The sequence below is a fragment of the Lolium rigidum genome, chromosome 5 (genome assembly GCF_022539505.1).
Source record: "Lolium rigidum isolate FL_2022 chromosome 5, APGP_CSIRO_Lrig_0.1, whole genome shotgun sequence".
In the NCBI taxonomy this organism is placed as follows: Eukaryota; Viridiplantae; Streptophyta; class Magnoliopsida; order Poales; family Poaceae; genus Lolium; species Lolium rigidum.
The window spans coordinates 17863326-17869325 of NC_061512.1; positions in this window are offsets into that span (position 1 = coordinate 17863326).

A 6000-nucleotide genomic window follows, 5' to 3' on the forward strand; every position below is an offset into this window, starting at 1 on the left:
GAGATGTGACAATCATCAAAGTCTAAACCATTATGATCTACAGCAATGGGATCATTGTCCCCAATATTTTGAAAAATTTCAGCAGTTTTATCAATTTCAGCAGTTTTAGCAGTTTCAGGCAATTTTACACGCTTTGCACTAGGAGTAGTAACATTGCTAACACCAATTATTTTACCATTGATAGTAGAGGGTGTAGCAAAATTTGAATCATTAACATTACTAGTGGTGGTAATAGTCCAAACTTTAGCTACATTATTCTCTTTAGCAAGTTTTTCATTTTCTTCTCTTTCCCACCTAGCATGCAATTCTGCCATCAATCTAATATTCTCATTAATTCGAACTTGGATGACATTTGCTGTAGTAACAATCTTATTTTCAATATCCTTATTAGGCATAACTTTCAATTTTAAAAGATCAACATCAGAGGCAAGTCTATCAACCTTAGAAGCAAGAATATCAATTTTATCGAGCTTTTCCTCAACAGATTTGTTAAAAGCAGTTTGTGTACTAATAAATTCTTTAAGCATGGCTTCAAGACCAGGGGGTACACTCCTATTATTGTTGTAAGAATTCCCATAAGAATTACCATAACTATTACCATTAGCGACAGGATATGGCCTATAGTTGTTACCGAATTATTCCTATAAGCATTGTTGTTGAAATTATTACTTTTAATGAAATTCACATCAACATGTTCTTCTTGGGCAACCAATGAAGCTAAAGGAACATTATTATGATCAACATTAGATCTACCATTCACAAGCATAGACATAATAGCATCAATCTTATCACTCAAGGAGGAGGTTTCTTCAACAGAATTTACCTTCTTACCTTGTGGAGCTCTTTCCGTGTGCCATTCAGAGTAATTTATCATCATATCATCAAGAAGCTTTGTTGCCACCCCCAAAGTGATGGACATAAAGGTACCTCCAACAGCTGAATCCAATAGGTTCCGCGAAGAAAAATTCAGTCCTGCATAAAAGGTTTAGATGATCATCCAAGTAGTCAGTCCATGGGTTGGGCAATTCTTCACCAAAGATTTCATTCTCTCCCATGCTAGAGCAACATGTTCATTATCTAATTGCTTAAAATTCATTATGCTACTTCTCAAAGATATAATTTTAGCGGGAGGATAATATCTACCAATAAAAGCATCTTTACATTTAGTCCATGAATCAATACTATTTCTAGGTAGAGATAGCAACCAATCTTTAGCTCTTCCTCTTAAAGAGAAAGGGAACAATTTTAATTTTATAATGTCACCATCTACATCCTTATACTTTTGCATTTCACATAGTTCAACAAAATTATTAAGATGGGCAGCAGCATCATCGGAACTAACACCGAGAAAATTGCTCTCTCATAACAAGATTCAGTAAAGCGGGTTTAATTTCAAAGAATTCTGCTGTAGTAGCGAGGTGGAGCAATAGGTGTGCATAATAAATCATTATTATTTGTGCTAGTGAAGTCACACAACTTAGTATTCTCAACAGTACCCATTTTAGCAGTAGTAAATAAAGCAAACTAAATAAAGTAAATGCAAGTAACTAATTGTTTTGTGTTTTTGATATAGAGAACAAGACAGTAAATAAAGTAAAACTAGCAACTAATTTTTTTTTGTATTTTGATATAATGCAGCAAATAAAGCAGTAAATAAAATAAAGCAAGACAAAAACAAAGTAAAGAGATTGGATGTGGGAGACTCCCCTTGCAGCGTGTCTTGATCTCCCCGGCAACGGCGCCAGAAATTTTGTTGCAGGCGTGTAGTTGACGTGGGAGTTAGAAATCTTTGTGGTGTAGCTTTTCTTCAGTTCCCCGGCAACGGCGCAGAAATTTGCTTGATGCGTGTAGTTGACACGTCCGTTGGGAATCCCAAGAGGAAGGTGTGATGCGCACAGCAGCAAGTTTCCCTCAGTAAGAAACCAAGGTTTATCGAACCAGTAGGAGTCAAGAAGCACGTTGAAGGTTGTTGGTGGCGGAGTGTAGTGCGGCGCAACACCAGGGATTCCGGCGCCAACGTGGAACCTGCACAACACAATCACAGAACTTTGCCCCAACGTAACAGTGAGGTTGTCAATCTCATCGGCTTGCTGTAAACAAAGGATTAGATGTATAGTGTGGATGATGATGATTGTTTGCGAAGAACAGTAAAGAACAATTGCAGTAGATTGTATTTCAGATGTAAAGAATAGGACCGGGGTCCACAGTTCACTAGTGGTGTCTCTCCCATAAGATAGCAGATGTTGGGTGAACAAATTACAGTTGGGCAATTGACAAATAAAGAAGGCATAACAATGCACATACATATATCATGATGAGTACTATGAGATTTAATCAGGGCATTACGACAAAGTACACAGACCGCTATCCAGCATGCATCTATGCCTAAAAAGTCTACTTTCAGGTTATCATCCGAACCCCTTCCAGTATTAAGTTGTAAACAACAGACAATTGCATTAAGTATGGTGCGTAATGTAATCAACACAAATATCCTTAGACAAAGCATCGATGTTTTATCCCTAGTGGCAACAACACATCCACAACCTTAGAACTTTATCATCACTGTCCCAGATTTAATGGAGGCATGAACCCACTATCGAGCATAAATACTCCCTCTTGGAGTCACAAGTATCAACTTGGCCAGAGCCTCTACTAGAAACGGAGAGCATGCAAGAACATAAATAACATATATGATAGATTGATAATCAACTTGACATAGTATTCAATATTCATCGGATCCCAACAAACACAACATGAAGGATTACAAATAGATGATCTTGATCATGATAAGCAGCTCACAAGATCTAACATGATAGCACAATGAGGAGAAGACAACCATCTAGCTACTGCTATGGACCCATAGTCCAGGGGTGGACTACTCACACATCGATCCGGAGGCGATCATGGCGATGAAGAGACCTCCGGGAGATGATTCCCCTCTCCGGCAGGGTGCCGGAGGCGATCTCCTGAATCCCCCGAGATGGGATTGGCGGCGGCGGCGTCTCTGGAAGCTTTTCCGTATCGTGGCTCTCGGTACTGGGGTTTTCGCGACAAAGGCTTTAAGTAGGCGGAAGGGCAGGTCAAGGGGCGTCACGAGGGACCCACATAGTAGGGCCACGCGGCCAGGGCCCAGGCCGCGCCGCCCTAGTGTGTCGTCACCCCATGGCCCCACTTCGTTTCCTCTTCGGACTTCTGGAAGCTTCGTGCAAAAATAGGACCCTGGGCGTTGATTTCGTCCAATTCCGAGAATATTTCCTTACTAGGATTTCTGAAACCAAAAACAGCAGAAAACAACAAGCGGCTCTTCGGCATCTCGTCAATAGGTTAGTGCCGGAAAATGCATAATAATGACATATAATGTGTATAAAACATGTGAGTATCATCATAAAAGTAGCATGGAACATAAGAAATTATAGATACGTTTGGGACGTATCATCAACCTAATTGGCCCAGCCTTCTAATCAAGTGTGTGAAATAACCGATTCCCGATTGGTTCTGACTCCTATATATATGTCTCAGCAATGCAGTAACCAAATGTTTTAGACTCCTACTATGAATGTGTCTCAAAAGTGCAGTAACCAATTGGGTCAGATTCCTATAGATGTGACACAACTAACCAGTAACCATATAGCTTTATGACAAGAAGATGCAATTTTTATATGAATATATTATCTCCTATAACCAATGTACGCATTTCATATTGTAGCTCATAAACGCGTACATACATTGCATAAGTGGAACATAGCATCTACAGGTAAGGTCAGGTGGAAGTGCGTTCTTAGAGAATGCATGCATCTCTAAGTTGATAAAGACTGGTAGGTGTCTAGGGGATGACCCACCATGGGTATTAAAAATAGTCAAAACTTATTTGAAGCATGATACAGTTAGTAGCAGTTTTGTACATATTACTATGAATTTAATCGAGGATGAATATTTCTCTATATGGGACCTAAACTAATAGCACAATTTTATTCAGATATTCATTCCAATAAACATTGATGACATTCATTGGTACGTAGAAGTTATAAATGCCAGATTAAGATGTATCCAGGTGCTCGACTCGCTAGGCAGTGGAATGCACAGCAAAGATCTCGCTGCTATGGTTAGCAATTAGTCCCACTGCCACATCTTTTCCTAACACTATTTTCTGTTATTCTTCACTTCTGATGCTAATACTTTGTCATTTATCCTCGCAACATTTGCAAGGACTGGAAAATGTTTTCACATATGCGTCGATGTGCATGGAACTAAGATATGATAAATGGAAGGACCTAAACGTCAAAAAAATGGAAATAGAAGTGTGTATTAAGAGCAACCTACAGACAGATGGGTACACCTCCTAGCTCACTTTTTGCATATGATGGAAAATAGAAGAGTGTTTTCACATACCAATTTTTTATGAAAAACTTTCAGAACAATATGTAGTACTACCTATTAGGACAGAAGTGCACTGTAGGTTTTTAATTTCTAGATATCTCGCTTCAGCCCCTAAACGTGAAAATTCAAATTCAGGTACATAGACTTTTATGGATGTACCAATAGGTCATATAATAGGTGTGTGCTGTAGTTTAGAGGTTAATTTACTTCTAGACAGAAACAAAATGTAGCGTTTTACTTATGCTTCGAGACTAGATGACATGTAGCTATTGTGCCACTGCAAGTTCTTAAATGTGTCATCCATATGAGCTATAGTCTAACTGCTAAAACTGACCAAAGAATTGCAGTAGAGGCAGCTGTTAACTGGCAGCAACAACAGAAATCAAGCAGAACATAGGGAACAAAAAATTACCAGTCCTGAGCAAGGTGGAGAGGGGCTTTGACATGGCATGCTGCACTTTGGGCCGCTCGAGGAGGCTTGTGACACAGCCAACCCGCAGGAGCGGAGCATCCTCGCCGGCGTCACTTGTTCCTAGGGAGTCAGGAGGAGGATGACGGTGTCAGAGGGGAACCCATGGGGGGCTGCTGCTAGCGCCGGTGGAGGGGAACCATGGGGGAGCTGGTGCTAGCACCGGCGGAGGGGAACCATATGGGGACGATCCTGGCGCCAACGGAGGGGAACCATGAGGGGACGGATCTGGCGCGGGCGGAGGGGAACCATGGGCGGGCGGTTATGGTGCGGTCAGAGGGAACCATGGGGGGCCCGTCCCGACGCCAGCAGCGGGAGGAGGTAGGATGCTCTTCAAGCGCCACTGGCGGGGCGCGGCGACGGGGATTGGAAGAAATGAGAGTCGAGAAACGTGGGGATGGAATGGAGCAGGATGAGAGGAGTGAGGGAGTGGAAGAGGTTAGGGATTGGGAATTGGGGAGTGTGGCCGGGTGTTTTTTTTTATTTCACGGCCATTTCATTATATCCATGATTTGTTGATTTTTGCTGGTCCTTGAAACCTTTAGTATTAACTTTTTTCTGATAATTGTCCTTTTCTAGCAAGTAAATTTTGTATTAAGCCCATGGTAATGCTTCTATTGAGTAAGCTAAAAATATATATATCATCTACTCTTGCAGGTTATCGTGTGGATTGTGGATGTTAAACTTCATGGAATACTGGACAGGAAATATTTTGGTCTGACATTTTTTACCAGGTATATTTCTCTTGGTATAATGCATTAAACATTGTATTATTATTATTATTACTATTTAGAAGCTAATTCTGATTACTACTTGCTAGGAACACATGATAAATTTTAGGACAAAATTGACGGTAATATTGGTTGACTCGGAATTAAACGATGATGACATAAGAAACCAAGATTTGTCCCTTGATGAGGAAGATAATACTGATCCCACCGATTGTATGATTCTGGATGGTCCACCTAAGAAAACAAAATTATCAAACTCACCATCAAAAGTTAAGCTCGTGTTGCCTTCATTGGTACTTTTACCGCCCCTCAATCCAACAAAGGCTAACTTAATGGAATCATCAGAAATTGAGCCTCTATCACTATCATTGGGTCTTTCACCGTCTTTCAAACCAACAAACTCTGACTTAGTAGATGAACTTT